A 24,427-nucleotide genomic window follows, 5' to 3' on the forward strand; every position below is an offset into this window, starting at 1 on the left:
GTAAGTTTACATTTTCTGCATCATCATGTTCAAGGACCTCATTTCCCTTGTGATGAAAGAGTTTTCGCCATGAATGAAGTTGTGTTAATGACCAGGTGTTCACCACCCATCCAGCTACATCTAATAAGTAACAATTTTTTTTTCTTTTTTAAGTTCTGGATAAGATTTTGACAATCATCGTTTGCAGAAAGAAGAGAGGATAACAGCTTGTGCCTATATCTTCTCTTGAGACTAACCAAAATTTCTTGGTCCATTGGCTAACATAACGCTGTGACATTGGGTGGTAAAAATATTGCTCATAAGTCCCCCTTTTTTAATTCTTCAATATCTGGATGTGAAAACGCTTTGTTCCAGAATCAGAATAGCCTTCCTTGGCAGGTTTTTTACATTTTTAAATACCGTTCAACCGATGGAACAAATACTTCATGGAACCATATTTTGAAAATTGCACAGCTCATTCAGCCATTTGACTGATTTAGATATCAAATCTAAAGTTTATCCATTTCAATGTGCTTAAATGCACATGATTTCTTTGATTGTCTTATGACACAAAGTTTTAATTTGTAGTCCCCGGTTGCATTACTGCATGCTAGGATTTTTACCTTTTCCTTGCTTTTTTTAAAACCAGGAGCTGACTGTTCTCCCTTGAAAGCAAGATGTTTCACGAGCAACAGTTTATAAGTTAACCCTGTTTTATCACAATTCTTCAATTGCTCTTCAGTCAAACCCTCAACTTTGATAAATTTCTCAAAGTTTTCCTTAAACTGAGACATACCCTCCGTATCCCCAGATAGTTTTTCCCCAAAATACTAAGCTGTCGCACTCTATATTGTTTCTTCCAGTGATCAAGCCAGCCAGTGCTTGCGATAAATTTAGGATCGTTGTCTTTTTATAATTCTTCATAAAATTTCAAGGCCTTCTCTTGCATGATTGGCCCACTAATTGGAGTGCTCTTCTCTCTTGTTTGATGAAACCAAATGTAAAGCGTTTCACTCACCTCATTAAATTCACTTTCCTTCATACTTTTCCTTTCTTTCAATGTTTCTGTACACATTCTCTTAACACACTACAATTCAATTTCTGTCCGCTTCTTCTTCCAGTCTCCAAACTTTTGTTGACTCCCAAGTCACTGCACTGAAAACTTCTCCCTCATCCAGTCTCTTTAATGCCCTCCAATTTTTGCTCCATAGAGAAGTTCACTTGTTTTCTTTTAACAGAAGATGTCAGAACAAAAGTCAAAATAAAATTATTAATGTTATGTTCTTAAGTTAACAGACGCATAGTCTGTCCAACACCCACAAACTTCGAAACAGCTCTGATCAATACAGTACAGTCATTCATATTGAATAATGCAATGCGGTAAAGAAATCGACTAACCCTGGCATAGGCTGCAGGTAGACTGAACAGATGAACGCATGCCGGCACCAGTTACATGAAAGAGGAGTAGAAGTGTAATGCAGGAAAAGGGGGACATATGCACAAGGGGCAATAACCTTGAATGGGTCTGTGCGCTGGTGTTTTTCAACCTGCCAGGGTGTGGCAGAGTTATCCGAGCTGCTGGGTTATTTAGTACCAAGTTTTCGGGACTCTACTGTATTTATTAAGGTCTGTACTAGTCATTAAATGCAACATCGTATTTGGAAAAACAAATTTGATTGGGATAAAAGTGACTTTCTCGTAAATGACTTGTTTTTATTGCCAAAAAAGTATTCAACTCTGGCCATTCATAGATTGTTTGAAAGGTTACAAAGTTTAAATTAACACTTGAAGACATTCTAAATATTCTATGTGTATTGCTTTAAGGTTATTTGAAACTTTTGTGCTTGAATCATACTCATTTCATCAAATTTGAAGCGAGAAATTTCAAAATGTCCCAGAAAATAGTATAAAATATAAAGAGATTACATTAATAAACTAGCTGTAAGCATCTAGACTGAAAACCATTATTAAGTCTAAGGACCATCCTACAAAATATTAATTACAATATTAATACTTTTTTGACTCATGCTATGGAATCTAAAATGTTTTTGCTTTTTTATGATAGTACAAATTTATTTAATTTCTTTGAAAATGTGCAAAATAACTAATATTTAAATAAACTTGACAAAATAAACTAATATTAATAAATAGAAACTAATATTAATAATTAATAACAGAGGCATATCTTCATTCTGTCATTTTCACAGTGCAAAAATAAATTTCTAATTCATTGTTTAATATTTTTTAATGATGCATTGTTTAGATAATCAAACGAAGATTGAATACTTTTTAGAGCAACTGCATATATACATGTATATATAAATACATATATATTTACACATAAATATACAATCTAAGACAGAAAATGAAAGAAAAAAAAAAAAGAAATCAAGAAAGAGTAATACAAAGTGGACAAAAACTGATATGACAGAAAATGCAAAATTTTAAACTTTGGTAGCCAATAATGAACATGTGGTGCTGCAGCACATTTTAAATACACAACTGGCAGGATATTAAAGAAGAGAAATTTTGATTTCAGGTCATATATTCTTTGCAAATTTCATTCTATTTACTCAGGTAGACAGTAACTATGCCTCACGTACAAGTGTGAAAACAACATGCACAGATGACAACATTTGAGAGAGGACGTCTAGTTGGGCTCAAATAACCGGTTGGTTTAATCAACGAACTGCTCGACATTTCGATAGGTGTGATGCCACTACTAGATGATGTTGGCAGGAATCAGTGAACCATGGCTGAATACAATGTCAAGAAGGAAGCAGTTGGCATAGAGAGACGACAGAACCTGAGAACCGATCAATCGTCAAAGCAGCACTCACAGCCCCAGATTCATCATTACCATTGATCCTACATGCAACTGGTGCTTCAGTTACTACAAGGACCATTAATAGGCGGCTAAGAGAAAGAAGGCTGAGGTCACGCTGCCTTCTTTCTCTTAGCTACACTGACAACCACTGACCTCTGTACACAGACAAGCCCGTTTGCATTGGTATCAGGCACATTCAACCTGGAATGTCACTGACTGGAGTAGAATTGTCTTCAGTGATAAATCCCACTTCAAACTGAGGCCTGATGACCAGCAAAGGCATGTCTGGACACACCCAGCAATAGGATATCAATCCGACTGTCACCCACAATATGGCTCGACAGTGTGGCCACTCACAGTGATACTCGACAGTGGTTGGAGTGCCACCGCACTTAATAGCAGAACCCCTTTGTGGTTGTAGTCTGCAACACTCTTACAGCACAGCAGTATGCCAACAGTATTCTACGACCCATTGTGTTGCCCTTCATATCACACCATCCTAGGCTTACATTTCAGCTAAAAACCGCCTGCACACGGTGATAGTTCTTACTGCTTGTTTTCATGCTTACCAACATTACCTTGGCCAGCAAAGTCACCAGATCTTTATTTGGCACAATATCCACAGGAGGACATCTGCCAACTCTGTTAATCAACGCCAAGCTGAATAACTAATACAAGCTAATAAGCTGAAGAGCCAGAAGTGGACCAATGCATTATTGACTTTTTGATTTGTGAAGCTCTTTCTCTTGAATAAATTATCCAGTTCTTCTGAAAATGTATTCTTTTGTTTTTCTTTACATGTACATCATATGTACTGATTTTCATCCCATTTGAGTAACTCCTTCTTGGTGAATTTTTTTTTTTTTTTTTTCTGTCTTAGAGTGTATACTCATTTTAGTTGAATACGAAAACTAAAGTTTAGTTCAAAAAAAAAAAAAAAAAAAAAAAAAAAAAAAAAAAAAAATTCTTTAGCAGAAATGTATCTCATAAAAAATAATGTTTATATATATATATATATAATATAGTATGATCTTAAATTCATTTAGTGCGAAAACAAGTTACTACTACTTGCACAATTGCTGCAAAGTTAGTTAATAATAATTTATTTCCTAAACAATATTGATTAATTGATTATATTATCTCCTAAGTATATTTAAAGTAGAATTATTTTAAAAGAGTGAATCCATACTGGTAAGTTATATTTTGAAAGATGTTTTGAAATAACTTGAACGTAAAATGTTAATAATGTTTTAACGGGGACTGGAATTAAATCATCATGAAGAACAAAATTTCAATTGTAAAAGGAAAAATTAAAAACATGTAATCATTGTCATTGATCGGAAATTAGTTGACTTTTCAAGGGGAACAAACCAACTCCCGTTCAATGAACAATAATTAATAAAACTACGTAAATACGAAGGTGTTTCGTCTTTACTCGAGTTATAAGGTAAAGCCAAACCAGCAATTCTAGTCAGGCCAAACATTTCCGCGAATAGAAGGGATTACAAACCAATGCTGATACTCAAAGAACTTATTCTTATGAAGCATTTTAGCCAATTCAATTTGGAGTAAAAAGCAATTTCTGTACAGGAATCCGAAAAAACTCGAGTAACCGCCCCCAACACCCTCATGTTTATGCATTTGAGTTCTATATTATTTGTTGTTATGAAATAGAATTCAAAGTAAAGTTGTTAATAAATAAGATAAATAATGCAAACTTTGTAAAAACAAATCAAAAATAATATAAAAAATATAATAAAAACAGCGAATGTACGTGAAGATATAACGGCCAGAAAAGGTATTAAGTAACTTACATTCTTTCTAGTGGGGAGTTGGTAAAGTGTTCTCTTCGTGTCTGACTCATAAGTATAGGGTGTTTGAAAATTCTTAGCGACAGTGGGGGCTTTGAATAATATCAGTCAGTAAGACTTGGGTGAAGTAATTTATGGTAGTGGGTGGGACTCGGAATTCTTGAGGGATGTATTATGTGGAGTTCTTATTTGAGTGAAACTGTCTGTAAAGATTTTTTTGAAAATACTAGTGAATGGAAATTAATTAATTTCTGGCTAATTGTCTCGCAATGATTAAGAATTTAAGAAAGGAAAAAAGGAATTTTCACTGTCCAAGAGCTATTAGACAGACTAAAGTCATGAAATAGGCCCATTTTTTTAGTAACAGCATAAGTCTGAAGACAATTAGCTTTTTAAAATATATACAACTGAGTAATTACATTATATACAAATCCTTCAACTGATAGTTATCCAATTTATACTGCCTTCTCAGGTTTAGGAACAAATTATCATATCCTTATCAGTTAAATGATTTAGAGTGAGTATTTAACGCCTGCTCTTTTAAGGCAATGGTTAATAAATTGAATGGGTATTAGATTATTTTTGAGAATTTTAATAAGGAGCAAAATTTCGTGTTGTAAATCTATTGTATCTGTGCATATAATTTTAAATTGTTGTATTTGATTAATTATTGTCTTGTTAATTACTTTTTTGGATATGTTGGAGTTTCAATTTATTAATTTGTTAGTATTGAAATTGAAGTTTCTTGTTTTGTCAAAATGTAAAATTTTTTTGTAGTTAATGATTTGAAGATCTAGAAAGTCTATGCTATTTTGTGAATTATTAGTTTTATTAAGTGTAAGACAATTTGGATAAATCTCGAAGTGTTCAATTTTACCAAAATTATTAATTGTAATAAGGTCATCAATATATGTGTAGGTGTGTTTGTAGTAATTTAACTCTTGTGGTAGTAGATTTTTTTTGGAAGTTAAATTCTTTGATAAATAAAAAGATATTACAGATCAAGGAGCTGGAATGTAAGCCCATTGGCAATCCTCTGACTTGTTTAAAAAGTTGATTTTGAAACTTGATGTAGTTATGAAAAAGTGTGCATTTTAGTTTCCATGGAAATCCAATTTGCATTTAGTTTTAATGGAATTTAGTTTTAGTTGCATTTGAATTTAGTTTTAGTTTCATGCATTTTAGTTTCCAATGGAAAACCATTGCATTGGTTTTCCATTTGTCAAGAGTCATAATTTTCAGCATATCAGGGAAGAGTTTAGGCAGATCAAGTAGACCGGTATAGATTTCTTCTAGAGGAAATGAGGTATATAAGTTTTCAAAGTCATAGCAGTTAATGTTTTGAATGTTAATTGTTTGAATGGTATTAATGACAGAAGTGTTATTATGGATGATCCAGCAATAGTTATGATTAGTGTTACAATCATTGAAAATAAATTTACAGATTTTATTGAGTTGAATTGAAAAATAATAGTCTACATTTTTCTTGTAATTATTAGTTCCATTAGCTATAAATCTGAATTTTAATGGTGTTTTATGGAATTTGGGAATTGCATAAAGATTAGTAAATCTGCTGTAGTTTGTATTGAAAGTAATATTGAGTTTCTTATGAAAAGTTTTAATCCTGTTTATTATAGATGTTTCTGTAAGGTTGGCTAATTGATAAGTAGTTGCGTTGAGAAGTTCTTTATGAATAATTTCTGCGTAGAATTGTTTTCATATAATGCTAAAGTTAGTTGCTTTATCTATTTTTGTAATAGTAAAAAGTTGTTTTAATTTTTTAATATCTGATGTAAGTTGCGACCAATTCAGTGTACTTTTAAACTTGAGGTGACTGATTTCGGTGGATATGCGTTGAAGAATTTTAGCTTTCCATTTTAAGAAGGTATCTATAGGTAAATTCAGTTGATAGCTTGCTTTAACTATAAATTTGTTGATGTTGTTTTCGAAAGTCTTGTAACAGTAATTTTTAGTCATGTTTCTGATTGGTCTAAATTTTGTACCATAACTCATTAGTGTTTTTAGTTGATGGTTTTGTATGATATTCAGGTTGCCAGTAATTATGTGCTGGTGATGAGAATCTATGTAATTGCTGTAAACTGGTGTCTTACAATGTCATTCTGCTGTTTCATCTATTTCATGGTGGTTAGTGAGCAAGGTGCTTAAGGTCTTTTGATATTTAAATGCAACCATTGATATTGTGTCAACTGCGGGGAAGTAATTTTTACAATCTCTGATGATTCTTGAGAAATGAATATTGTCAAACTGCGAATGCAGAAAATTGACTTTAAAACAAATTTTGCGTTGAGTGAGACTATTAGAAAGTCTAAAAAGACTAAAATCGAGAATCATGTCATTAATGATTTGTATGTCGTCGTAGCTTTCTTGAATGAATTTTTTTAGTTTGATAAGGAATTTATTAGTACAGGAGTGTAACCAGTTGAGAAGTTTTTTGGGAAAGTTGTCTGAGTCAAAAAAACATTTAAATTGTTTTTTCAATGCAAGTGTATCCAAAGTGGATAAAAATCTCGCATTATTTTTTATTTTGCTTCCTCTTTTTCCTCTCTGCGTTTTGTTGCTGTAGAGCTTAAATTGGCTGAAAATAGGTTTTTTAGAAGTATCTCTATGACTTTGTATATAAGTGTTAAATCCATATGGATAAAGTGAACATTGTTTTAGTATATAGAGAGATTCCTGAAAAATTCATGTTTTGTGATTGGGTATTATATCTAGTATCTGAAGTTGAAGTCATGGTGTTTAAAGTGTTCTAATTCTGCTGTATTGAGTTGTGATGGTGTACTTATTTTAATGCTATTTTTTTGTGCGTTGAATTTTTTAATTTGAGCTCTATGGTTATTGATTCGAAAGTTAAGATTGTTTTTAGTCTGTCCTATATATTTCATATGTCAGGTGCCGCAAGTAATCATGTAAATACAGTTAAATGTTTTTCATAGAAATTGTTTTTTGGGTTTGCCTGTAGCAAGCACGGCGTTAAATTTTCAAGTTTGTCATCTAGTGGAATGACATTTAATGATTTCAATTTGAGATAAACTTGCAAGATTTAAAAGTAAGGAGGCTGCTAACCTTCAATACAGTAAAGTTTTTGTATAAGAACTTTAAAACTTAAAAAATTAAAATATTAAAAAAATTAATTGGAGATAATATATAAAGTGGGTACATTAGGAAAGAGATAAATAGCGCTAATAGCTGTTATTTAGCATATCAAATGTAGTATGATCTTAAATTCATTTAGTGCGAAAACAAGTTACTACTACTTGCGCAATTGCTGCAAAGTTAGTTAATAATAATTTATTTCCTAAACAATATTGATTAATTGATTATATTATCTCCTAAGTATAATTAAAGTAGAATTATTTTAAAAGAGTGAATCCATACTGGTAAGTTATATTTTGAAAGATGTTTTGAAATAACTTGAAAGTAAAATGTTAATAATGTTTTAACGGGGACTGGAATTAAATCATCATGAAGAACAAAATTTCAATTGTAAAAGGAAAAATTAAAAACATGTAATCATTGTCATTGATCGGAAATTAGTTGACTTTTCAAGGGGTACAAACCAACTCCCGTTCAATGAACAATAATTAATAATTAATAAATACGTAAATACGAAGGTGTTTCGTCTTTACTCGAGTTATAAGGTAAAGCCAAACCGGCAATTCTAGTCAGGCCACACATTTCCGCGAATAGAAGGGATTACGAACCAATGCTGATTATATACATATATATAATATTAACTTTATCTGTGAACATAATTGTAACTTGACTGCAGTTTTTGAAGAAAAGTATGGAATTTTAAAGCATTTATTAGAAATTACTTTGCTTTAATTATTGCATATTAAAGCTAGTTCTAATATAATGGGCAGAATAATGTTTTTGTTTATCAGCATTTTCTGAATTACTGACAATTTCAAATGCAAATTAATTATAAGCATAAAATGTTCACCATGTAACTTCAAGTTTGCATGAATAAGGCTACTACAGTATACATATACATTTGTAATAGATTTTGGGGATAGCTGTAATAGATTTGGAGAGTTTTATTGCATAGACAGAATAATGAAACTTACAGGGACAGGAAAGAGTGGATGGAGCACCAGAACTTCACCTATGGATTTACAGGTTTTGCTCCATTGCGCTACTCTTCAAGCACAACATCCATCATGAGGCACACAGTACCTCACCTCAAGAAATGGCACAATAAGGAATCCACTACACTGTCTGTAGCATTCTCAACTTTCTTCTATTGGGCAGTACCTCCTTGTTGCCGGCCTCAGCTGTAAATTGTATGATGCATTCTGTGTTTCTTTCCATCCTATTCTAATTATTGTACTTTGAAATATCAATTGGTATTTCGATAATGCTTTGGTGTCTATTTATATCTTGTTGTTCATACGTACACTTTTTCTTTCATAGAGGATCCTATTGGAGGCATGTATAAATGTTTCATTTCATTAATTTTAGCATATTTCTGTTATCCCATATGCCATAATGCATCACAATAATTTTTGAGATTTTTGTCTTGGTTGCTCAGGATATAGCTTATATCTTTTGATGTGACTGGCTGCCTGGTTTTGCAAAGGTTTTCTTTTGTGAGTTGACAGGTAAATATATAATGGTCGGGTTACACCTTTTGCTACATATGTGTATATCGTTTTCGCTTAGATTTCAAAAAAAAAAAAAAAAAAAAAAATTGTGGGAAAAGAGCCATGTCAAATTATAATACATTTATAAAGAAATTATATGACATGTGGGCATACGAGATGAACTTATAAATTTTATGTACTCTTCTTCCTCGTCATGCTTAATTCGATTTATTTTTCCATACTTCAGTTGTTCTTTTTCTTAAGCAGGTCTTGATGTGTATTCTTGTGAGTTGTATTTCGGTTACAAGCAGTGGTGCCTTCTGTACCACTTCTTGGGTAAAAGTATGTGCTTTTTTATTACAAACTTGACCAGCAGGAGCTTTTACCCACTTCATAATTATTTGAGTACTAGCATTTCAGTGCTAAATCATGTGTCTCTGGTGCAGTTGGAGGTTTATTTCTGTAATCTGCAATTGCCTGAATCGCTACCTGACTGACTGAAAAATGGTAATTAAGTTGATGTTTCGATGTACTGCCAAAATAATTGCTCATTCTATATCTATCAGCTTGACTTTAAATAAGTTGTTATTTTCATGCAGGTGGCCCAAATTTCTTCATGTTCTGAAATTAGGATAACATGCGATCTCCTGACTTTGTTGTTAATTTTTTATCCATATACGAGGGCCATCCAGGAAGTAGATTACGTTTCCGTCTGTGTCCGCTAGGGGCGGGGCTAGCGCGGCCATCTTGGGGTCAGAGCGTTGCGCAGCTCAGTCTGCATCTAGCCGTGCTAGTGAGAGGTTTGTGCTGTGCTCCGTTCAGATACTGTGACGGTTTGAAATGTCTGCGTTAATTGAAAATCCCGTGAGCTGCGAGGTGCGCTCAGTAATAAGGTTTCTGACTGCAAAAAACTGTAAACCGATAGAAATCTATCGGCAGCTTCGTGAAGTGTATGGGGACAACATTATCACTGAAGGTGGAGTGCGTCAGTGGGTCATAAGATTTCAAAATGGCCGAACCAATGTTCACGACGAAGATCGAAGTGGGAGACCCAGCATAGTGACCGCCGAACTTCTCGAAAAAGTCGATGCTAAAGTCCGTGAAAATCGAAATTTCACAATAACGGAACTTTCTTTGAGTTTTCCACAAATTTCGCGAAGTTTGTTGCACGAAATCATCAGCGAAAAGCTTGGTTACCACAAGTTTTGTGCAAGATGGAAGGCAAGAAGAGGTAACGAAGTGGTTGAAGGCGCAGGCGGCCGAATTTTTCAACGAAGGAATTTCCAAGCTCGTACATCGCTACGATAAATGCCTTAATTTGTATGGTGACTATGTAGAAAAGTAGTATTTGAGTGTGGCTTTCATCTGTATATAATAAAATTTGTTTCCTATACTTTGTTTATTTTTTTATTCCAAAACGTAATCTACTTTCTGGATAGCCCTCGTAGTATTAGACTGCTGTATTAATTTCCGCTTTGATGTCACTTTCGACATTCGAATCTGAAGCTGGGTGTTTCAAGTAAGGGTTTCTTGAAAATTCATAATATAATGGGTTCATTTCTTGATCATTAAAGTATAACAGTTTTTTTAATTGTAGAATTTTTCTGGGTCAGTTTCTTCTTCTGCTTGAATGCACATTGGGTGAATTTCTGTTAGCACACTTAAGGCAGCATTAGGTACTGTATGAAACTCTTTTGTTATTTAGACAAGGATTGGTTATTGGATTGAAGCCAGTGTTCTTCATTTGTATGCATTAACTGGGTATGCCCAGGCCCGTGCCAACAATAGGTGGAAGGTCGTGCAGCGCCTTGTCAAAAAGGCACCAGACAGTCATTAAAACAAGCAGAACATTTTGCTGCCTGTCAGAACAGGAAAATTCTAGCCTCCCGAACTCTTCTAATTAAGTACGAGTGAAAGACGCATTTCTTTGAGCTCTTGTATTGCAATTTTGTAAAGTGCAGACAATTTCTAATACCATAAGCGAATTTTATATCATTGTGAAGCCCTACTTGAGGGGAATACACTGATACCACCTGCTGGGCAATAGGATTAATTATCGAAAAGTTATTAATCAAGCAAACTTAAAATCTTCACAGATTGGATTTGTAATTGCAAACAACAATGAAGTAATGCAGTAACCTCTGGGTATGTGTTTATAATTAAAAGTTCTACAAAAGTGTTTAAAAGTCATACATTAAATTCATAATTGAATTATAGAAAAAAATGTTCTTTATTTTGTGATAAACATTTTGTTCAAATATATCAAGAGTTTTCAAAATTACAGGAAGTTTTGTAAAATTTCATTTAAATATGAATTTTTTTTAAAAAAAATTATAGACTTTCATTATTTGTATCATTCATGTAATAGCTGTGCTTTAGCTCATGCACATCTTTCAGTAATATCTTATTTTAAATAAATAATATTAACTATTTGATTTACATAACGAATTAAATTCTAAGCTGAAAAATATAAAAATAAATAAATATTTTTAAAATTATGATATATATTTGATTTATAACATAATATTTATTTACCTATTAGTTAGTTTAAAATTTTTGGTTACCTGTATCACGTTTTTGTAAATTCAGTAACAAGATTAGTTTAAAACATCTTATTCATTATCCATGATGTCACTGAGAGACACATTATCTGACACAGCGTTAGAATTTGACTGCAGCTTTTTAAATGAAAGCTTCCAAATTGAAACACACCTTGTAATTAATAGCAAAGAAAATATAAATACTCAGTTTGAAAATGGACTCAAATTAATAAAGTACAGAAGAAACGGAAAGAACATATTACCACCTAAAATACAAGAAAAATTCAAGGTAATTCTATATAATCTTAGAAATGCAGCACTTAAAAACTTAATCCCCATACAGAAAGAAGATAAATCTGAACAAACTGCAATAACTACTAAAAATGCACATACCCAGTTTGAAAAACAAAAGACAATATATAGATCTCTTCAGTTTAACAACTCACTAGAAAGTATATACCAAGTCATTTTGGATTCTTCTAATAGTATATTTTGGAACTGTCATACTGCAATTTCTTCTGCTCATCATTCATTGAACATTTCATCAACTCCGAAGCCACAATGCAGTCAAACAGCTAAGAAAACTAAAAATTGTTCTCAAGAATTTATACCGACAATAATTAGCACAATATCAGAATCAACTACTGAAAATAATAATCAAGGAAGACTCTCAACAGCACTTTTAATATTCCCGAAAGGACATAATACTAATGAACAAATTTTTGATAATCTAGATATACATATTCCACTCAACAAACTGCCCATCAAAATCAAGAAAATAGTGAAGCTCAAACGAGGAGGTATTGTTATTGAATGCAACAATAGCAGCGACATTTTTTCCTTGCAAGAATTCATCATTAATAGTCCAATCAAAAATATAGAAACTAAAATCTCTACTCTTAAGACTACCAAAATGTAATCTCCATAATGTTCCATCCAACTATACTGAAGAGGACATCCTAAATATTTTATATTCGATAAACAATTTACCAGAACACTCTTTCAGGCCTCTCTTTAAAAATGCAGAAATAAGCGGAACAACAACCAAATGGATAATAGAATGTACACCACCCGCCTTCAACTATCTAATCAATAAAAAACAAATATCAATAGGATGGAGATCAATTCGTGTATCTGAATATTTTGGAGTTAAAAGATGCAGTAACTGTCAAGATTTTTTGTATACAAAAAGAAATTGTAATTTCTGGGCACACTGCCTTTAGTGCAGAGAAAAGTCAGAATGCCAAGCAAACTTCCCCTCTTGTATTAATTGCATAGCTAATAATAAATTCAATAACACAAGCTATGATATCCATCATGCAGCCAATGATATCAACTGCCCAACATACAAACAAGAAGTAGAGAAAATAATATCAAAAACCTCTTATTAACGAATCATTACCAACAAACTATCCCTTTCAAGAAATAGATAACCATCCTCTTAATCATTCACCACCATTACGAATACTACAAATTCATTTTCAGGGAGCAAAATTAACATTTCCACATGCACTCAAAATAGCGCAAGAAGAAAAATACATTTAATATCAGCTCAAGAACCTTACGTTCCAACCTCAAGAAAACTGGAATTGCCATCAGGCCTCTTTTCCTTGCTATCACATTCAACAAAATCTTTAATAATCTATTCAGGACCATTAACACCTATATCAGTTCATACCACACTGCATACAGCCACTATTAAACTGGAAACATTAAATCTATCACTATATTGCACTTCTATATATGCCCCAGCATCCTTAAATCTTCCAAGACTTGAGCAAGAATTAAGCTCAAGACCTCTTCCATCTAAATATCATCATCTAATATCAGGAGATTTCAATGCCCATAGTCATGGGGATCAAGTCCTGAAAATAACAGAGGTTCAATATTATTAGAATTTATTCAACAAAATCAACTTGCAATTATAAATACTCCAGACAGTCCACCCACCTTCCTCACTCTTACAGGTCGAAGTTGGATAGATCTTACAATACTAGATTTTGAGGCCTGAACTAGCCTAAAAAATTACAAACTGGAAATCCTTGATCAAGAATTATTAAGTGATCATCAATATATAACTTTTCAAATAGAATCAGAAATATATTATACTATTAAAAGAAGATTCAAAACTTCATATGGAGGCCACAGCTCATTTAAAACAAAATTAAATGCTAAGTCCCAAGTTCTAATAAATATTCTAAATTCCTCAAAAACAAAAGAAGAAGTAAATGCAGCAACAGAATATCTTATCAGCACAATAATACACATCTGCAATACCTCATATAAACAAAGACCTACTTCCAAAAATTTTTAATTAAATTGGTGGAATCAAGCATTATCAATAGAAAGAAGCAGGGTCAAAGCCCTAAAAAGAATATACAAAGCAAACAAACTCCCTGAAGAAAGATCAAAATGGAAACAAGAATTTAATAAATCAAGAGCAATATATAAAAGAAATATCAGACAAGCAAAAATAAGCTGGAGAAACTTTTCTACAAATACCTCAGAACTCTTCGGTACAGCATTCAAAATAGCCCACAATAAAGTCTTCATACCACCCCAACTATCTATGTCAGGATTCACAGGAGCAGCAACTGCAAGTGATGTCATCACCCAAATATTAACACAATTATTTCCTCAAAATGAAGAAGTAGCACAACCAAGTTTAAACTCAAAAGCTTTCAATAACATAGAAAATTTTGAACAAATATCCTGCAATAACTCTCCAACTCTGATGGAAATAGAAAACACAATTAAACACTTAAATCCCAAAAAAGCTCCTGGACCTGACGGCATAGACTAGCGGTGCCCAACCTTGTGCTTGCCGATCTTTTGTATGTGCTCGCCAGCCCGATTAGGTACTATGAACAATATTTTAAAAATAACCATTCATTTATATTTCTTAATTGTTATAATATGGTAAGCATTTATAGTCATAAGAGATATCTTGCAAAACGTTATAAAATAATTGATTGCTGACTGATGAACTTGATAGCGAATATGGAATCTTATTGCTTCATTCCGATGTTAGATGGCTCAGCAGGATTGAAAAGTACTTCAACAATTTGTAGAAAGTCTTTCGCCAATAAAGCAGTTTTTGGAATCCAGAAACGAAAGTTATAAGGAATTGGATGATAATAATTGGTTATCCGATCTGTATTTTCTCACGGATATAACAGCTAAACTGAAAAAATCTGAACGAAGATCTCCAGGGAAAAGAAAAAAACTTTTTCAATTGACTGGGACTGTAACTGCTTTTCAAGTTAAATTTGTGGACAAATCAGATGAAAGAAAAAATTTCACCGATTTTCAGAATTTATTAAGCCATATTAATAACCACAAGGCAATTAAAACAGACAAATACTCGGAAAACCTAAATGCACTGAAAAAAAATTCACTTCTCTGATTTTCATGAAGTTCAAACAATATTATCATTCATCTCAAACCCATTTGCCAAAATTAATATTTCAGATGTTACACATAAGATTGGAAATATGTTTAACAAAAATGCTGATGTTTCGGAAATGTGCTTGCGAGAGGCCAAAGGTTGGGCACCACTGGCACTGACAATATAATTTTAAAGCAAATATTGAAAACCAATAGAAATATCATAAAATCTTTTGTTAGTTCTTTTTGGAAAACTGCCACTTTTCCTACTATTTTTGTTTTTCTTCTTAAAGAAAAACAAGCCTCAGGATAATCCTCAATCATACTGACCAATATGCCTGCTACCTGGCTTAGGAAAGCTTCTAGAAAAATTAATACTATCGAGACTACAATATCATTGGCATATTAACAAAATCATTTACCCATATCAAATTGGCTTCATTATTAATAAATCAATAGATCATGCTTTCCAGAAATTACATAAAATATTACAAATAAACAGAAATCAAAATAACATCATTAGTATCATTTAATAATATCATTAGACATTCAAGCAGCTTTTGACTCATGCGTTGGACAGAAGCAATACAAATCCTTAAATTCATCCATTGTCCAAATAAAATATTCCTATTATTAAACGATTACTTCTATAGATCTCTACAATGTACATCAAATAATAAAGTCAAATTATATAAAATTGCAAGAGGATGCCCACAAGAGTCTTGTTTAGGTCCAGTTATTTGGAATTTAATAGCAAATGAAATATTGAAACATTTTTACCATATCCTTCATACGCACGCACAAGCATATGCAGATGATTTCCTACCGATAGTCCAAGGCAATAGTCGCAAGGATATAGAAGACAACTTCAAACAATACCCACAAATCTTTAAAAAATGGGCAAATAAATTTCACTTAAAAATATCAATTCTCAAAAGTAAAGCTCTTTATATACCAAAACAGGGCACCAAGATAAGGAACCTTCGAAACCCAATTATCAAAATAGTACAAGATAAAATAGCAACAGTAAATTCACTACTATACCTAGGTATCATGCTTGATAATAGACTTTCATGGCATCAACATATCAAATATATCAAAAATAAACTTCTAATATTATCAAACTCAATAAAAATAACCACAGCAAGAAACAGGGAAATTTCTTCTCAATATCAGAAAATTTGGTATACAACAGTAATAGAAAAGATTCTTCTACATGGCGTTTCTGCTTGGGGCACAGATCTAAATCAACATGCAAAAAGACAAACTTCAATGCAACGGCTTTTTCTGCTATCAATATCAACAGCATAAAAAACAACACCTACCAGTTCTCTACAAATTATTTCAGGTATTCCACCAGTTACTCTGACTTTACAGAAAGAAGCTGTTAAAACAAAAGTTGCACGCCTAAGGCAAACAAGTACTAATAAGTATAATTCTAATATCTATCATCCAACAGAATATGAAGAACTCAAGCAAAATACAGTACACAGTCTTTAATCAGGACTCGTCGGGACTTCAGCGATTCCTTTTAGGAGTTTTTCTGGATTATAGATCATCAATTTAAATCTGGTAAGATGGCATGCAGAAATTATAAAATTAAAAATATGAAACCGTAATTTATGAAATAAAGGCAATTATGATCTAAAGGGTATCAAAATTTACAAAAAAAAAAAAAAAAGCTTAATATTTATTTGTTTACTTTATTAAACATTTCTTTCAATGTAAGTTGCTTTGTTTTATGGGCTAATACTTTCTCTTTAATTCTATAAACAGACATAATTTCTTGTTCAGTTACAAATTTCCACTGTTCAAGTCCTGTAATTGCTGTGCCGAGAATAATGACTAACTTGTCAATCAAAATTTTTTTGTTTTCACTAACCTCTCTGTCACTTTCTTCATGCCTTTATCCATTTTTTGCAGCAATTCCACTTTTTGTTTGATGGATATCGAAACATGCTTTTGCTTTGTAGATCCTTTAGCAGCTCCAGAATCGGAAACTCTTTTTGACATAATCGAATGTTCAAGCTTACTTTTTATAAAATTGCTCCAACAGTCTGCAAAAAATAATAACCCGGATCCAATTAGAAGATTAAGGAACAACGTAATCTGCAACATTAACTGAAATAGATAATTAGATAATTTTACCCTAGCTTATACCATCCGTTATACATTAAACAAGCATGCGTGAATGTATTATGCGCATACATAAACGTATTATGCGTTTACGCATTCACAGAAAGTATGTAGCTTTGCGATCCGGATTAAAGACTTTGTACTGTATAAACTTACATCCAAATCAATTATATTCAGAAAATCCAATAGTAAATTCAAACATAAATCATTTTCAAATTCAAATTTTTACAGATGGATCAAAAACAGAGTTAGGCGTAGGAAGTGCTTATTGTGTTTTCAGAAATAATAATCTTATACAAACTTGGAAAACAAAATTGAATCATACAAATTCAGTATTTCAAGCAGAACTATTGGCTATAAGAGAAGCAATAACATATGCAAAGCAATTCCCAATAACCAGTGTTATAATTTCAGACAGTGCCTCAAGTATTCAAGCAATAGCTGGTCATAGTCGCTCTCCTTTGGTTCGAGATATACAATATTTACTTGTATATTTTCCAACTGGACAAAAACCTAAACTACACTGGACACGTGCCCATGTAGGAACATTGGGCAACGAAATGGCAGACAGCTTGGCAAAAGAAGCAGCAAATAGTACTATAACAGCAATAACCTATTTGCCAAATCCTTTATCACTTTTAAAATCAAGACTTGAATAAGACTTGATTTTACTATGGAAACTCATGTGGTCACAAGATAATACAGGCAGACGAACTTTTGTGTTTCTACCAAAACCAACATGAAATTTAGTTACAAGAAATAATGCAATAACATATCTTCTAACAGCACATCGACTCTTCATTTCATATCTTTTCCGTTTTGGCTTGTATCATACAGACGACTGCATATGTGGATCAATAGGAACAATAGATCATTACCTGTTTAAATGAGCAATCACTAAAGACATCCACTTTCGTCCTATCACAAGTGAAAATGTCCGAGGATAGTTTAAACAACTACTCAAAAGTAAATCTCTCCACAAAAAACTTCACAATTTAATGGAATATTTCATAGAAAATTGTGATAATCTAAAGGCAGCATAAATTAAGGCACCACAATTCCACATTAGCATTATTTTGACATAATTAGCATCACTTCAAGGCAGCACAACTACAATCAACAAATATGAAACTTACTTCAGTCTAACTATAAAATTTATCAAAGCTTTATCGGAACTTACGTCAGACTAACTATTAACTTCAACAGATAAATAAACTTTAACAGACTTATGAATTATGAATAGTGAACTATTTATGAATTATAAACTATTTATCAACTGTGAACTATTATTACATTTCAACAAATCATCAAAATCCTATTTTATTTACACTGGTTATCATAAATTAAGGAAAAATCACAAAAATAGCGATAACTCCCTCAAAAATAAGCCAAACTGTGTAAAATTTGAATATGTTGCCAAGTAAGAGTAGCTGAGTAAAACTGCGATATGCAAATTAGTGGCGATGCTTTTGGAATGTCATCTGCGAGGAGCATAAAAGTCCATGTTTGAGAGCAAGCCCGCATATTTCACCGTCACACTGACATAAAAAATCTGAGATAGCCAGTTCGTAACAATGACCTCCAGGCATCATTTGCCTGCAACTGCGATGGAAAGCCATTGGGAGACTAGAGGCAGGACAAAGTCAAACAGAAGTGGCCAGATGGCTAAATGTGAGTCCATCTGTGGTTCATAGACTTTGGAGGCAATTTCAAACCACAGATTCGGCATCTAGGAGGTTCAGCCAAGGATGGTCAACTGTTACGACAAGCGTCGATGACCGATATTTGACATCATGTGCACGCAGGAATAGAACCGCTACTCTGACTCTTCTTAGATCCTCCCTTGCTGCAGCCACCGGAAGGTTCATGTCAAAGTAAACTGTGCGTAGAAGGCTTCACGAAGGTGGTCTGTATGCGAGGCGACCAGCCATTTGTGTGCCATTCACGTTATGCCATAGGAGGGACCATATTCAGTGGGCATGACAACATGTCGACTGGATGATTTGATATGGGGAGAACCTAGGACCCGTTATCATACGTCAAACATCCCTGAAAGAGATGCATACGGAAGGGGAAGTGTCTGTGTTTGGGGTGGCATCTCTTTGGGTGGACGCACAGACCTCCATGTCTTTCCAAGGGGAACCATGAATACTCAGATTTATAGAGATGACATCCTTGATGTTTATATGCACCCATATGCCAGGGCAATAGGTGATGCTTTCCTGTTACAGGACGACAATGCAAGACCACACAGGGCTCACGTTGTTTGTGGTGGAGCTATACAGTCAGATAGCCATGGTTGTCCAGGAAGAAACACACCCGTCGGTAGAATCAGCGAGTTCAGCAAGCCTTTAGACTGCTTGAGGTTTTCAGGGGGTGCCTGTAGCCTCAAAACTGCATATTTACATCCTCCCTTGGTTCCCGCTTGAAACCAATGTCTGTTTACAATGACGTAGGGTTAATAGGTCAGACTGGTGGCCCGGTCTGTCTGATAGTGTTTAAGTGACTTTGTTCTGCTGTCCGAGGTTGGGACCCTTGTTAATGGCAGATGTTTTTACCTTCCCTCCAGAATGAGGACGTGGAATCTCAGCTGCTGAGTATTCTTGTCAACTCGGCTTAGTCTTGATTCGTCGGCTGAATCGACGGGTTAGTGGCACTTAGTTCTCTTTTAGAGGTTGAGCATTTAACTGCGTTAAGGCAGCCTTGAGCTTGCCAGGTCTGGGTGCCCCTTCCTACTAGCGCACTGTCTTATTTGAACGAAAGGTTATAACCAGGGCAGAAGTTTGTCTCTGGTGTTCTCTTATGTCTTAATGGATGTGAAAATACGGGATGTTGATGTGTATGTAAGGGTAGATGCCAGCACCATAGACGTGTTCAATAAATTGCTTAATTCTTATTTTGTGTATACTGTTACAATCGTAGCAATTTGTGCAACATTTATCTTTTTTGTGATTTTCTTTTGCTCATTGCTTGTTGTTATTGTTATTTTACATAACAAAAGGTAAGCACAGTTACATATTATGTTAAATTTTTAATTCATATAAACAACGATTTGAGCATAATTACTCAAAAATGTTTACCTCTCATTTTTGAACCTTTGTCATATCCTTGCCTGTGTAAATTACTAATGTCTAAACTATTTTTCTCTCAAGTCTTTAATAAAAATGTTGTTAGCCCTTCACCTGTCTTATCTGTTGCAAGACAAAATACTAAAAACGTTTCTTCAATAATCATGCCTGTAGTTTCTAAATTAAGATATAGAACCTGATATCTGCTCTTGATGGCTGGCATCAGTGGTACAATCAAGTAAAATGGAAAAATACTTTGCCTGATCTTATTTAAAATAATTTGTTTTATGCTATCACATATAGATAATATGCTAATTGTTTAATTTTGAATTTTATCTCCAAGTTAATGAGGCATATTGTTTTGAGTTTCATTAATGTACAGACATGATAGGTGCAAATTTTGCGATCATTTCTATGCACTTTCAAAAAATCATTATTTATTTCGAATTATTTGTTACTGAAACCACGCAAGGCTAAGTTTTGTTTATATATAGTACAAGATCAGCTCAACGTATGCCAAAAACTGCAAAAAGCATTAACTAATAAAAATGAAAGCGATATAACTAGTATAGATCTTGTGCATGAACTGCAGTTTTTGCAAACTTTTGAAAGATATGTAGCATTGCCAGTTGAAACTCTATACTGTTGTCAACAACATAGAGGTGCACAGAAAAGAATTTTGGACATCAACCCTAATCTTTATAGCATTCTTTGACATTTCCATCTTTAAACACACAATGGACGATAGAGAAAGTGAGGTAAGTGACAGCATCTTAGCACACAACAAGCAAAACAGAAGAAGAGCGAGATATAGAGTAAAAAAGTTTTGATTTCAACTGAAATTAGTTATCTGATTGGAGAAAAGATATCTGCATTGCTGTGTTATGTAAGATGGCATGAAACAGATTAATTTTTAAATGATGCATTTTAGATTCCTTTATTATAAACAATTATTATTTTTAGGACAAAAAGGGAAAATGTCCACATTAAAATAAAGAGTATAAAGGGACTATTGCCAATTAAAATTAGAAATTTCTTCATATATTTTTATCTTACATATATACATGTATATATATAAAAATAAAGCATCTAAATTAATTAGTAAATTGGAATAAAAGAAAGGCAGTTCCTCTATAATATAATAATTGCAACTGTGTATAAGAAGTTTAACACAATATCAAGAAGAGAGAATTCATAGCAAAACAATCTCAAAAAACAAAAATATACAAAATTATACAAATAAAAATTAATGTCCTTTTATTTAAACTCCAATTAAGAAATCACCAGGGGAAAATGAATAAAAGCTTCACAAAAGTTGATTTATATGCTTTGAAAATATGTTTCGCTCTCCTGGTCCATTTGAGATCAAAAACCATAAAAAGATTTCATAAAATTTTTATTAAAGACTTTAAAATTCCTCAAATGTACCAGAATTTTCCCTACACATTTTCGAAACTCTTGGGAAAAAAGAATAAAACATTACATAGTGCCAAAATGACAATTAAAAAAACCATAGAGCTTTACATTATCTACATTGAAATTTAGAAAACAAATTGATCTAAAACAAATATTGTGCATATATATATGTGTGTGTGTGTGTAATAAAATATGTGTACATAATAAAATATGTGTATATTATATATATGTGTGTGTGTGTAATAAAATAAGTTGGAAAAAAATACTCCTTGTAATATAATTTGGCATGGTACATGGATTCATAAACCAAAAACTTGTAGATGTGGTCGATGATTTGAAAGTATAATTTTATTTTCATAACAGTGCAAGTCTTCATGCACATAAACAGATTTACAAGCATAATTAATGGATGCGATATGCAGCCCACAATTTTATATAGCTTATCATATTTTAGATAATGGCAAGATCACATTTTAGAAAACTTAGTTATCTAGAATGATAGATAACTTACTTATCACATTTTAGACAACTTAGTTATCACATTTTAGGTAACTTAGTTAGCAGCAAAACAAAACAAAGAGAGTGGACAGGACGAAGAGTCAAAACAAAACAGCTGAAGCAAAAGAGAACTGTACAGAAAAGCCCTTTTATTGTGGATCACAAAACAGATTAATATCCATATGCTGGGTTAATATTTCATCAATAATTGTGCCATATAAATTAGATGATGGATCTTTTACAGAATTGGAGAGAGTAAAGATTATGTTAGAAAATGTATTGCTTTGTTATTTTTAGAATGAAGAGGGAAGTTAAAGGGCTATAGTTAATTTATCATTAGGAAAGTATATATATATATATATATATATATTACATAACTGTACATTTGTATAAGCAGTGTCGCCATTTTCATACAAGCTGTTTTGGTTGAATTATAATTTCTAATGGCAAACTGCGATATTTTTTGTCTTCAGCTGAATTTTGAAATATGCACTTGTGGGATTTGCCAGCAAACAAAGAAAGTTTTGTGAAATTTTTGCAGGAATATAATATTTTGTCACAAAAGTGTGAATGTTCAGATTTGCTAACAAACTTTTTGGAAATTCAACGTGGAAAAGTGTAACAAATACGATAGCATTCAAGGTAGTAATTAGTTCGAGAATAGTTCTCTGCCATTTACTGCAGCAGTCAGATTTATATATTGCTAGAGTAAAGAATTAACAAGTGCTAACCAGTGGTTTCCCATTGCTTTAAATCCATTCTTAAAGTGAATGCTATGAAATTTCCATTGGCAGAAACGGGGGAAAAAAGCCCTATTTGTAAGCAGTTTTTATAAATTGTTTTCCTGGATAAATATCAACTAAAATTAAAATATGTATGTATTAACATATATAACATGAAATAAATAACTTTCTCTGATTTGAAATTAACATTCACGCACCATTAAACACATCTATGCTTCAACGATACATTTTTCACCAATATTTGTCACCCAATCCCCACAATAGTTCTACACTGAGAAATCTTTAACCCAATCACTGCTCAGGACTAACAGAAAGACTTTCTGGCTATAAATACGACTGTAGTTAGTATACATTACTGGGTTGATATTTCACTGCTTGAACTTCATATCCTAGAAAATTTATTTTTTATTTAACAAAATGGCATTTTGACTGTTTTAATTTAATATTTTCTTTTCACATTGAGTTTCAATACTAATACAAACTACATCATATTTACTTTTTGCAAATATATGATAATTATTTAATAATTCTTGCTAATGATTATTTACATGGGAATTTTCACATCATTATTGGCAACGTAATTAGCATTATCTTTCTCATTTTGAGTAGTTTCATGCAAATATAAGAAATTATTCTTAAGAGAATTATTTAGACATACATCCTTACTTATATTTCTCTTAAAACCGATTCCCATCATAATCAGTTAAGTTCAACTGTAGTTTAAATAAAGGAACAAAAGGGGAAAATACCAGTAAAAGAATTCAAATGAGAGTTAACAACATAAAATATCACATTTCTACTTATTCTTCGAACTTTCCATGACAATTTAATTAATTTAGTGATAACTTTCATGATGATTCACTTTCAATTCTTTCAAAATTATCAATACATTTTAAAATATTTTCAGAAATTACATTAACTTAACTACTTGTATCAATACAGCATGGAAGTTATTGTTCTTTAAGATTTACCTTGTAATACTGTCGTCATTTTTTGGGTGAAGACTGATTTTGATAAGATAGAGATTGATGATACTTTAAAATGAGATATTGGGAATTTGAATATCTCAACTATGGTGGTTGAACAGTTCCCAAACTGGATTTTGAGACAAATAAAACTTACGGCAAATATGGTCTTGGAGTACTAAATCTTGGATAATTAAAATATGGACAAAAATTTTCCCTAGGAATAGAAAATCTGGGCACATTACTGATGCTTTGTGGTTCTTCAGGTGAGCTTGAAGTTGGAAATAATTTTCGTGCTAATGCAATCCAATTCTGAGATCACTTAATTTCAAAGCAGACCCTAATTTTAGTTTTTGATTAAAATACTTATCTATGCTATTAAATTTACTGTTAGTAACCAAGACAAAAATCATCAAAGTTAACATGTTCAGAACTGGAAAAATGCATTAAAAA

At 32.5% G+C, this 24,427-nt stretch overlaps 1 protein-coding gene across 2 annotated transcripts in view; it reads right to left on the minus strand.

Moving 5' to 3' along the window:
- Positions 1-24,427, minus strand: part of Vps28 (vacuolar protein sorting 28) — a 96,643-nt gene that overhangs the window by 15,473 nt on the left and 56,743 nt on the right. The gene's annotated exons all lie outside the window — the stretch shown is intronic.

Source organism: Stegodyphus dumicola, chromosome 7 (assembly GCF_044657685.1).
Source record: "Stegodyphus dumicola isolate Sdum_Otavi_A_Nest chromosome 7, ASM4465768v1".
In the NCBI taxonomy this organism is placed as follows: domain Eukaryota; kingdom Metazoa; phylum Arthropoda; class Arachnida; order Araneae; family Eresidae; genus Stegodyphus; species Stegodyphus dumicola.